This window comes from Eublepharis macularius, chromosome 8 (genome assembly GCF_028583425.1).
Source record: "Eublepharis macularius isolate TG4126 chromosome 8, MPM_Emac_v1.0, whole genome shotgun sequence".
Taxonomy (NCBI): domain Eukaryota; kingdom Metazoa; phylum Chordata; class Lepidosauria; order Squamata; family Eublepharidae; genus Eublepharis; species Eublepharis macularius.
Window position 1 is genome coordinate 60,019,167 of NC_072797.1, and position 13,331 is coordinate 60,032,497.

Here is a 13,331-nt window from a genome sequence, read left to right on the forward strand (position 1 = left end):
CCACCTCTGTGGTGCCCTTTGCTAGGCTGCGTATGCGCCCTCTCCAGAACTGGTTTGTGCGGAGGTACGATGCTCTGCTGCACCCTCCGTCCCTCAAATTCTCTATCCCGAGGGTCATCCTCTCCTCCTTGGACTGGTGGCTGTCTGATGACAACTTGTTTAAAGGGACCCCCTTTGGGTATCAGCACCATGACGTCACGGTTACCACTGATGCCTCTCTGTTGGGGTGGGGGGCTTACTGTGGTGACATGTCTGTGCAAGATGTCTGGTCTGAGAGGGAAAAGACCCTCCATATCAATGTGCTTGAACTAAGAGCCATTCGTTTCGCACTTGTGTCTCTTACAGCACTGCTGAGAAATCGTCAGGTGTTGGTGCAGACGGACAACACGACTGCCATGTACTACGTGAATCAGCAGGGGGGCACAGTGTCCATGGCCCTATGCCAGGAAGCCACGCTCACTTGGCAGTGGGCTATCAGGAACGGCGTGTCGCTCCATGCTATACACGTGGCTGGGTCAGACAATGCCCGGGCAGATGCCCTCAGCAGGGTCCCTTTGCTGGACCACGAGTGGGAACTGAACGTAGAGTGCATTGGGCCGATCTTTCAGATGTGGGGTCATCCGGTGATGGACGTGTTCGCCACTGCGGCAACCACCAAGGCCCACACGTTCTGTTCCAGGGCTGGGAGCGACCCCCTCTCTATTGGGGATGCCTTCCAGTTTACGTGGACGCAGGGCTTGCACTACATGTTTCCTCCGTTCCCCTTGATCCCCAGGGTCCTGTGCAAGATAGAGGAGGACGGGACGGACTGCATCCTGGTGGCCCCCTTTTGGCCACGGCAGGTTTGGTTCCCGAAGCTCCTGCGGATGTCCCAACGGACATATGTCAGTCTGCCCCCTCGGCAGGACCTTCTCCTGAACGGGAGCCTGGTCCACCACGATCCCAGGAAGCTGCACCTGACGGCTTGGCGGATCGTTCCTCCCCTGTAGGCTTTACTGACGAGGTACAGAGAGTCCTCCTGAATGCTCGTCGGCCGTCCACTAGGCGCGCTTATGCGGCCAAGTGGCGCAGGTTTGAACTTTGGGCACTTGCTAAAGGAGTGGTGCCTGACAGCAGTTCCTTGGGGGTTGTATTCGAGTATTTGTGCCACTTGCGTGGCCTGGGCTTGAAGGTTTCCTCCCTCAAGGTCCACCTGGCAGCGATATCAGCTGCTCACACCCGAGTTGAGGGTGCTACACTGTTTTCTCACCCACGATCCCGCCAGTTCCTTAAGGGCATGTACAATCTTTACCCACCTGTGTCGGCGCCAGTGCCTCAGTGGTCACTGTCCTTGGTACTCTCACGTCTCATGTTGCCTCCTTTTGAACCTATGGCTACCTGCCCCTTGGATATGCTATCCTACAAGGTGGCATTCTTGGTGGCTGTGACATCGGCCAGAAGGGTCAGTGAGCTGTCTGCACTGCGGTCTGACCCTCCCTTTCTTGTGTTTCATCCCAACAAGGTGGTCCTGCGTCCCTGCCTCGGGTTTCTGCCCAAGGTGGTGTCCGCCTTCCACCTCTCGCAGGATATCTCACTGCCTGCATTCTTTCCTCAACCTTCCTCTAAGGGGGAAAAAGGCCCTCCATTCCCTAGACTTGAAGAGGGCCCTAGCCTATTACCTGGATAGGACGAAGGGATTCCGTTCCAGTCCTCATCTGTTTGTATGTTTTGGGGCCAAGGACAAGGGTAACAGGGCTTCCTCACAGACCCTGTCTAGGTGGATTGTGGCGGCCATTAGCAGGGCCTATTCCCTGGCAGGGGTAGCTTGCCCGCTTCATGTTAGGGCCCACTCCACGCGGTCCCAAGCATCCTCTTCGGCACTCCTCAGGGGGGTGCCCCTGGTTAACATTTGTAAAGCAGCCACATGGTCCTCTGCAGACACCTTTGTCAGGCATTACGCCATTGATGTCAATGCGGAGCAGGATGTATCTGTGGCCAGGGCTGTCCTACACTCCCTTTTTTCCTGAGGGAGTCTTGGGAAGATTTTCTTGGCGTACCTGCTAGGTACCCTTGAGTGAATGAGTGTATATATATGTATATTTGGGTGTATATATGTGTAAATATTGGGTACTGATGTATCACTGCACAGTTTACATAGATGTATATATGCATATCTATTTGTTGTTGTTCTTGTTTGTTCAATAAAATTGTGTTGGACTTCACCCCACCTTCCTTATTGTGTGAAGCTTGGTACAATCCCATGTGTGGAGGCACAGAAGAACGAAGATGAAAACAGGGTTAACATACCTGTAACTTATGTTCATCGAGTTCTTCTGTGCTGACACACAACCCTCCCTCCTACCCCGCTGTGAATTCCAATGCACAAAGATGTGCTGGCTGTAACTGAATCTGATGTGTTTTAAGGTGTTACGGCTAAGTGTGTTGGTCAAGCGGCGGCAAAGGAGAACTGAGGGAAGGGGCCGTTGGTCGCTGGAGGAGCACGTGACCGTTTGGGCGGGAAGACGGTCGCTGAGGCGCGCGACAAACGGCCCCTTCGGAGCCATAGAAGCTCTAGAAAATTCTCCGGTGGCTGGCCTGCGCCTGCGCAGTCCCCCATGTGTGTCAGCACAGAAGAACTCGATGAACATAAGTTACAGGTATGTTAACCCTGTTTTCTGTAGTTACTCCATTGGCTACCAGGCTCAGTTCAAGGTATTGGCTATCACATACAAAGCTCTTCATGGCCTTGGTCTGGCATACTTAAGGGACTGCCTCTCTCCCTATGTTCCTCCACAGCAATTTTGCTCACTTGAACAAGGCCTCCGGCAGGTGCCACCCTGCACATGGGCAAAATTAGCAGCTGCCATACATGTGTATTTTCTGTGGTCACATCTGCCTTATGGAATGGCCTGCCTGAGGAGGTCAGGAGAGCCCCCACTCTCCTGGCTTTCTGCAAATGCTGCAAAACTGAATTATTCAAGAGACCTTTTTACTCAGATAGGAGGGCTGTACTGTAAGGAGGTGATCTCAAAGAGATACTTCACTAAAGAGATAGGGACCATAGAATTCACTACTATGTGCTATTATGTACTATCTATTGCCATATGTACTGTTACTTTAAGTACGTGCTATTATGTACTATCTATTGCTTTAAGTATGATCCTACTGGGTAGTTCTGTGTTGTTTAATATGTCAGTCTTAGAATTCCTTATGCTCTGTTTCAGTATTCTGTATTGAATTTCTGCTGATGTTATGTCTTTGCAAATTCACATTTATATGCCCTACTGCATTGTTTATTGAAATGTCCTTGAAATTGACTGTACTAATCTCACACTGTGTAATCTACCTTGAGTCTTAGTGAGAAAGGTAGACTATAAATGACAAACAAATGAATATATACATAAATGATTAGTACAGTGTTAATTGAGAAATACTGGGGAAGATACTACCACTGCACTGAACACATTTTATTAATGTGTTATTTATTAAAATATACATACCACACATTACCTTTTGGATCAAGTGTAAAGCCTTCCCCAATCTAAAGAGGAACCCAATGGAGGGCTATTTATTTTGGAGGAAGATTCCTTAGGCTGGAGAAAGGCTATTTGGAGGATGGTTGAGTCCTTCCTCTACCAAAAGTGAAAGAACATTGGTGCCTAAGAGAGAGCCAGTTTGGTGTAGTGGTTAAGAGTGCAGGACTCTAATCTGGAGAGCCAGGTTTGATTCCCCACTCCTACACTTGAAGCCAGCTGGGTGACCTTGGACTAGTCACAGCTCTCTGGAGCTCTCTCAGCCCCACCCACCTCACAGGGTGTTTTGTTATGGGGATAATAATAACATACTTTGTAAACCACTCTGAGTGGGCATTAAGTTGTCCTGAAGGGCAGTATATAAATCAAATGTTGTTATAGCATAAACTGATTCTCCTAGTGCAAGAAGTTCTATAACAGATGTACATAACTGGATCAAGTTATCTGGACTCATAGATTCATAATTATGATAGGTTCAGATGATCTAGGTCTCTCTCTTCTCCTTATTTTCATTTTCGTGTCCAGACATATATTGTATTAACTGTTGTTGATTTCAATTTTTTTGTTTGTTTACTTACACAATCAGAGTTAGACTCCTAAAGTGGGGCAAATTAGCCTTGTCTCTTGCAATTCAAGATTCCCTTTAAGGATATGTATTAAGATATTAACTACTCACACTCAGGAATTCTGAGAACACGATTGCCAGACAAACTCACTATGATGCAGCTCCTTGTTTATGGTTGAGATAATGCTCCTTGCTAGATGGTTTGAATGATTCAACTTGAAGTTTGAATATAATACTATGCTGATCAGCTTTGTACCTGGGCTGTAGCTGCTTGTGGGTTACAGCCAAGTAGTTTCTTGGTGAACAAACTACATTTTTAACTGTTGTGTTGCAGTTTACAGCTAATTTTGCATTTTTGTGGTTGCCAAACATAATATTCTTGCCTTAGCACAAGGTGTTACTTGAACCCAGCTTCCGCCAGGATTGAACTCAAGCTGTGAGCAGAGCTTGGGCTGCAGTACTGCAGCTTACCACTCTGCACCACGGGTCTCTTGTCTGCCTGGTAGGAGCCTGGAAAATATTTTTGAAGGAGAATCAGAGCAGTTGACTAACTAAAGACCCCTCCCATGTCCCAGAGAGACACATAACGGGACAATTAGGTCTCCCAAGAAACTCCTGACTAATCTTACCCATGCCCTGCCTCATTTCCCCTCACCCATTTATCCCAATTAAGCACCACTTAAAACTATTAATCAAACTTAGTAGTTTTTCCCATCCAGTACTCAAAGGATCACCAAGCACCATTTGCACCTATTGTCCCTCTCAGGAAGACCCATTAAGCCTCTCCCAACTCATTATCCACCTCAGGGAAACCCACTAAGTCATTATTTTTGGGGTGAAGATGTCAGCTTGCCTCAGGGAGCATTTTGCCCTGTATCTGGACTCAGCCACCAGTTCATGTATGTATGTTCTGGGCCTCTTTTTCTCTTCATGAAATGCTGGTCATTTTGCTACTCCCTCAGCAGATCTCCATCTTTGAGACTGGTAATTAAACCCTCCCTGAAATTGCTTTCTCCTCTCTGGTTTCCTCTTAGTTAGTAGCATATATGTTCTGTGTGTGATTGTACGCTTGCTCTCTTATTTATCTTTTAACAAAAAACCTTTTTGACTGAACATCTGGATGGTTTATTTCAAGAAAGTTCTCTTAAGGGAAAAATCTCAGTAAACATTGGTGGAGAATCTCAGTTACCCCCTCTTGCTTTGTTTTCTTTAAGCAAATTTTCCCCCAACTCATTAGGAGATTGCCTATTTGGGTAACCCTGGGGCCTGTGTGATGACATCATTCCTGGAAGTGTCATCACACTGCGCTAGGAGTGCGCACACGCGATGCGTGCTGCAAGGGAATCAATAAAGTAAGTTCTGGGTCCCCCCACCTGAGGGAGTGGGTCCTGGCAACCCTAAGCAGGGCTCAGGCAGACCAAACTGGGTATTACCACCTTTAGAGTTGCCAGCCTCCAGGTAGTGGCTGGAGATCTCCCAGAATTACAACTGGTTTCCAGGCCACAGAGATCAGTTCACCTGGAGAAAATGGCTACTTTGGAGAGTGGACTGTATGGAATTATGCCATGCCAAGGTCCTTTCCCTCCCCAAACCCCACTTTCTCCAGGTTTCACCCCCCAGATCTCCAGGAATTTTCCAACTTGGAGCTGGCAACCCTAACCACCTTCCTTCACCTTGTATTGGCCAAGCTGGGTGCCACTGTCTCCCTCTCCTTGTACAGGCTGAGCTGGGTACCACTGACCTCCTTGCCTTGTGTAGAGCTCAGGCAAGCCAGGAGCCACTGCCGCCGTTGCCTTGTACAGGGCTCAGGCTGGCTGGACACTGCCTCTCCCCATCTCTCTGAGTGGGCCAGGTACCACCACTCCTGCCTTGTGTAGGGCTCAGCCTGGCCGGGCTCAGCCCTTCTGTGACAGAGCTGACACAGGCTGGGAGAGGAGTCCATCATCCCACTAGGAGATGTCCCAGTACTCTTTTTTCCCCCAATCTATGTCTGCCTGTGAGGTAAATTAGCTTAAGAATATGTAACTGGCCTAAGGTCACCCAGTGAGTTTCAATGGCAAAATAGGGATTCAAGGTCCTTGTCTGAAACTCTAACCATGAAACCACACTGGCTTTCATGCATAGGGTTCCCAGGGTCCTATACCCTCCCAGTGGGAGGGGGACCTGGGACTTATCTTTTCAATCTCCTTGCGCACTCATGCTCCTAGACAGGCAAAATGACATCACTTCTGGGAACTGAATCATCATGCTAGGCACAAGTATGTTCCTGCACTTTACACGGGGATTAATCTGGCCCATTTGGGGCCAAAATTAGCCTCAGCGAAGCACAAGAGCATGCCAGTGGTCAGTGCAATGATGTCACTTCAGGAAGTGTCAGTCTTAGGGTGGCAGTCCCTGGCAGTTAGATCCCCAAGTCCCTCACAGCAAGCAGACAGGTGCATTGGTTGAAGAAACTTTATTTAGAGATCTATTCAGTTCAGGTATGCACTCATAGGTAGAAGTTGGCAAAAGTGATTATTCAAACAATAGGACTACTAATTATAGGAGACGTTCTCCCGCCCCCTGGCCCATTTGCATTCAGGCGTGAAAACCCAAAAAGTTACATGGGAACAAAGTAGTTTAGTCTAGACAAAGTACAGTGTGGAATCATTCCCTCCTGGGAAAAGATACATTTCAGTACACAGCTGCAGCTCTGGTCCAAGGCCACTTAGAAGTGAAAGTGCAGATTTCTTAGAGATAACAAAGAGGCCACTTAGCTCCTCTGGAAATTAGTATTAACAGTCTAGACACCCTCAGGTGACTTATATAAAATGCGTAAGATACAGTATTTAACTTTGGCATTATATCAGTATGAGTTTAAGATGCAGTGTAAGATGGAGAACACAATAATGGCATGGATGCTTGCAGAACACAATAATGCATACAACACAATAATGTCATGGATGCTGGCATACATGACAGGAAGTGACGTTGTCGAGTCCCACCAGGAGTGTGTCTAGTGTGCACTTTCCCAGGTTGCCTGGTGGTGGCAGGTGATTTCCAAGGAGTTTGCTACCTCCCACCAATCACCAGCAACTGGCAGGCAATGGGGCAAACCCCTGGGAGTTTGCCTTCACCAGTGGGCAACTGGGAAGTCTATTCATGGGACTGTGAGCAGTCAGCCCGGCCTCCACCATTTTAATAGCAGTTTTTATATGACTGCTCATGATATTAAAAGTATACAAGCCTCTGGAGTCTAAGATGGTTGCAGCACAACCACCAGAGAGCTCCTGTCATTGCCAGATCCTGCCTTGGAGAACCAGGCATGTAAGGAATGCCGCATTGGAATGCAGAGGTATTGTGATGCGACAGTTCTCGCTATCCTCCCAAGCTCCAGAAGGTCCAGAGCAATAAAGATCTCACAGAGTCATCCCCACTTAGCACATTCCTTTCCCTCCTCCCGTGATGAGATATCCTGTCCGTGATCAAGGAGTTAATCAAATGGCATTCATAAGCATATACGGCTGTTCCTGGGATATTGTACTCCCCACCTAAAACTATCAGCCTAGCTCCGGTGTATTCTTCCAGCTAACCGGCCAGGTTTGCCTTCCCATTTACATGCCCTGGCCAAAAGCACATAATGCACTCAAACCTTTTGTCCAATCCAAGAACTAACCATTGGAGTTTTTGTCCTAACTGCTAGGAGGACTCTCCTCCACCTCAGAGCACATTTTACCTATAAAGGTAAGCCCTGGCCTCATTCAAATCGTGCAAGCTCTCTGGCTTCTCCTTTAGGGTCACTTCTCTAAGCTTCTTGCTTTCTTAGCTGAGGATGCTGGCAATCGAAGCTACTCTCTTACTCCATGGACTGGACCCCTTCTCCAGGATAGGTAGATATAATTATTCCCTCTTGCTCTATTCCCACACCTCTGGCTATATTTCCTAGGACTCTCTCTCTTTGTGTGTGTGTGTGATTATTTTCCCCCAGTAATTGGCATGTTTGTGCATGAAGTTCTGTTCTTTAATAAAAGTTACTGATTGATTTGAAGCATCAGACTCGCTTGGCTTATTGGGATTGGGACCCCGTAGACACAGGTGATTCAATTCCAGTTACCGCCTCTTGTATAGCCGTCTTTCTTGCTAGCTAATTCCCCCATAAAATCATATTTATGCAAGGAGACCACTTTAGGTAACAGGACGGCTGCTGTTGAACACTAGCAAGCAGCCAGACCTAAGTGAGTCATGCTTGGTGCTTTCTGCTAGGCCTGGGTCCAATGAATCTTCCCCCAAAGGTCCAAACAGCCCTGGGCCCTACCCTCCTGCCTTTTTCTGACATAATTAAATCTATAATGCTGGGAATATTGTTGTGGTTGCCTAGCAACAGCCAGTGAGGGTACCCTTTCATCATTTTGGTCCCCCCCGCTATTTTTATTTTTTAATTTAATTTAATTTAATTTAGATTTCAAATTTTTCTTCAAAACTAGGCTGCTTTTCAGATTTGTAGAAAGATTTGTCTTGTACATTCATAGCTCCAGTCTCTGGATTTACATATTCTCAGGTTTGGCCAGACTGAATTAGGCATATTAAATTATGCCAACTATATTATATTATGTATTATTTATACCTCCTTGGGTTGCCAGATGTCTGACTCTGCCCACAATAAGTATTTTGATTACCTATAACATGACAAGATTAGTTTCTATCATCTGCATTAAATTTTTATGGGGATATGATGGAGGGGCGGGGGGGGGGGGGGTCCTTGAGAATTTTGTCCCAATTTGATGCTGAAAAAAAGGTTAGTCAGAATCAAAAGTATGTTTCCTATTAAAACCAATAGAAATGCACAACAAACATATGTTCAGACCCAGTCTAAACACTTCACATGTAAAAGGAGGAAAATTCTGCTGATTCTTCCTCCCACAGCAGACCTTTGACTCCCCCCAAGCTATTTGTGTATATCCCTTGTCCCCTAGGAGCAGCACTTTGGATAATATTGGCGAATATTGGATAATAGTGGAAGAAGGAAAGTTGGATTTTTGTGGACATAAATCTTTCCATCTGTAGAAACAGAACATGTTTTAATAAAAGAAAAAGAAATTGATCCAAAAATGAACCCAAAACAACTTCCTCTGGTCCTCCAAAAGTTCACTTTTCTAATGCCCTCATTCCACTGAGGGGGGGGGGGAACCACCTTGCAAGGTAAATATGTATGCTCCTTTCCAAAACAAATTGTTTGATATTCCACTACCCTTCCAATTTTGCTACAGTGGGTTTACCTCCCCCGCCCCCTGCAAATTTGCTGTTACTCCAGTTTTATTGACTGTTGTGAGAAGCAGAAGTCAATACTACAGTGACTGAGTGACACCTGGTGGTTAAAACAAGAAAGGAGTTTTTTTTTTCTTTACACTCCACAATATACAGTTTTGCTGGTGACAACCAGATATTACTCTACAAAAGTAAATTAGAAACATCATAGTAAAGAAATAGCCTCACTGTCACCACCACCGCATATTTTCCATTGTATCTTCAGGAGAAGCAACTGAGGAAGGGGTGGTGTCTAGCGTTCTGCATGGCTATACCACATTCTTTCCCCAACTCTTAATTTCTGGGCCTATCTGGGGACTCAGCTATTCAACCTGTAAATTGCCCTGTACAGCATCAGAACTTTGGTTCATCTTGCCCAGTTGTGTCCTGTCTGGCTAGCAACAGTTCTCTAAGGCACCAGGCTCAGGTCTTTGCCTGCTGCTACCTGCATTTCCATTTAGTGGATATACTTGGACTGAACATGATTTTCTGCTTACAATTTATACTCCACTACTTGAGACTATGAACAGGCAAATGCCTTTTGCATTCTCTTACTGAGAAATAGGTGGAGGGGAAGGGAAAAGACCTTTAGCTGAAGTTTTTGGAAGGGCACATGGGGCTGCTAGTGAAAGTGGAGAAAGTCCACATATGCAAAAGAAAGTGTCAAAGTGTGGGGTCTTTGCCAAGTGCTAAAAGTTTCCCACATTCACCAGCTGGCTAGATGGTTATCTGATTCATGACTGATCACCCAGAGTATTGCCCAAGCTGTAACATTTCTTTCTAGAATCTTCTTTCAAAGGAATGTGCCTTATTAAGTGAGTATATGCGGGATTGTGCAATATGCATTGCTGAGGGTGGGTTGTGAAATTGGCAACTGCTCTTTTTATGCTTTTTAAACTGATGTGATCTGCTTTAAGCCTGCTTGCAGGGAGAGTGGACTACAAATTAATTAATTAATTAAATAAATAAATAAATAAATAGTCACTTGATTTGATTTTAATATGCAAAGTGAATTTCTGGAAGATCTTTTTCTCTTATTTTCCATTTTACAAAAGTGATGTTCTTGTGCTCAATGAAAATATCTTAAAAAAAAAAAGCAAAATTCCCTTCGGATAAAAAAACATGTAGAGCATGTGTATAATTTAAATCTTTTTAAAATTTAAACTGGGACCTATGTTACTACCCATCCAACCAGCTACTTAAATATTTATGTATTTATTTATTTAACTTCAATTAACTTATACTTTCTCCCCAATAGGGACCCAAAGCATCTTATATCATTCTTCTTGCCTCCAGTTTATCCTCACAACAACTCTGTCAGGCAGGTGAGGCTGAGGGTATGTGACTGGCCCTAGGTCACCCAGCAAACTTCCGTGGCAGAGTGGGGATTTGAACCTGGGTCTTCTGGATCCTAATCCAATATTATAACTACTACACCAGACTACATTAGGAAGTCATGATAAAACACTGCAACTATGCACAGAGGGACAGGCAGAAATAATTGAGTCAGGAACTAGGGAAAGAAGAACAACAACAGAGGTCAAGTAAGGTGTCTGTACTGTAATAAATTGGTCATATATTTCACCCAGGATCATGCAAGTGTTCAGCTTATCTGCAAAGGAGAGTGGGATGGACATACACAGGCCACAATAAAATCTTACACAAGCAGAAACTTGGTGAGGGGATCACATGTGGTGGAAGGGAACCAAGTGACTGAGCAAGGCACCTAACTCTTCACCCTCCCGATCACTAGAATATATTATGTGAAAAAAATGCAAACATAATTTACAGAGACTGAAGAAGGATATTTGTAGGAACTTCCAAGCTGACAGCTACAAAAAAAGGCAGACAACTGAAGTTAGCACAGCAGGGATCAGATTCAGTTAGTTTTCCCATCCCTGCAAAGCAGGCCTCTTTCCATTGGAATGTTATTTCTTCCATGATTTCCTCTTCATTTATTAAGATACGCCACCAGGTGGAGTAAGTCACGCAGTAAACAAGATATTCAGATCCTTGCCATTTCTGAACTCAGGTAATGAGGAAACAGGTAGGCACCCTCTTACTATGTCTGGACCAATATTTCAGTAAGAACTGCTTATATAAGCACCCAGTAATTATATCTGCATTTGTAATAACTCTAAGTTGCTTTAAGAAGAATAAAAACAAATATTTAAATAGAATAAAAACATAGAGGCTCTAAAGTAAATGAAGCTTTCAAAAACAATAACCACACCAAACAAGGTAGGGGGATTGTATCAGGAACATTTGGGTAGTGTTTTACTACCGAACACATGATTTTGTATTTATGACCATTTTTTGGCAAGTATCACAATGCTAGCTTTCCACATTACCTAAATCATTTCATTAACAGGAGTTGGGACATTGTTGTTCACACTAACTGCTGTCTATTGGCTCTGGGTTTACATCAGATGATAAAAGACCCTCGTTTTTCTCCTTTTTGGCTGGCTGACAGGGAGAATAGCTAAGATAAGAGCAAGAATGATTTTATACTTTTATTACTATTTCCATGATAGCTCATATTATCTTTAATTGGCTTTCATTGATTAATGTTTGCTAGACTTGCTGTATGAAGAAGTATGTATGCAATAGGAAAGGCAATACTGTGTGGTAATCAAAATGCACACAAAAAAGAACCAACCCACAGTCATCAGGTCTACAGACCCATACAATAATATACAGTCACACAAATGTAACAAAATAAGCCAAATTCTTTATATATATCTCCAAGTTCAGGCTGCTATTCACAGCTATTAAGTAAGCACTATAAAGAATGCACAAACCAAAAGTCCTCCCCTAACAGGGTGTAACGTCCCAAAAGTAACTTTCAAATGTTGTAGAAGGTATTCCTTTCTTCTTATCTGCAGTGGTCTACGACCACCGGGATCGCACTCAGATCATGAACAGAGCTTGGGCTGCAGTACTGCAGCTTACCACTCTGCAGGTTCAGGTAGCCGGCTCAAGGTTGACTCAGCCTTCCATCCTTCCGAGGTTGGTAAAGTGAGTATTCAGTATAGATGACTGGGGAAGGCAATGGCAAACCACCCTGTAAAAAGTCTGCCAAGAAAACGTCATGATGTGACGTCCCTCCATGGGTCAGTAATGACTTGGTGCTTGCACAGGGGACTACCTTTACCTAAAGGTGCTAAAGGCTAGTAAAATACTTGCCACCATTTCCCCAATCTGTATTCCAATGAAGCCCTAATGTTCTTGTTTCAAATAGGCTCTACCTTGGTTTGGAGAATACAGTAAACTGTAGAATCTGCTCTAGATTAACAGCCACTGAAAATCAGTGGAATTGGGGTCTGTAAATTCTGGTTTTAAACTAATTTTATGTTTTAGGAGTAAAAGGCCTTTGCTCAGCAGGGCCTCATCAGGAGTAGGAGGTCCTCTTACTAAGAACACATGTCAATGGCTCTATTCTGTGGAAATGTCAGATGAACTAAAGCAGTCACAATCAGCTATGGTGGTGCATTACCAAATACGGCTGCTACATGCAACAGAAACACACATCTTGATTAGAGGTCATTTTAGTCAAACTTCAACATACTAGTGAAGCAAATTCCACTGTAAAAGATACAGTGAAGGAAGTTAAATGATTGAACTGGCTGCAGTGGCAAACTGGGAATCTTAGGGGGGAAAGCATCCCAGGGGCTCCATCTTTGTATTGAGCACAACGTAGGGCTTCCAAAGCAGCTTGCAACGCAATTCTAGCTATGACTATACAAATATAAGACACACTAGATTTAATGGTGCTTAATCCCAGATAAGTGTGCTTAGAATTGCAGCCTTGGAGATGGCTAAAAGCTCTATGTGTCTCAGTGAAAAGATCCCTATTGGGCTGTGGCTGGAGAACTCTACTGGGCAAGCAAAAGCCAGCTGTTGCAAATGTGAACCAAGGGGCAGGAGCAGCACTCCTCCACAACAAATGAGGACTGTGTGCCTGGTTACTC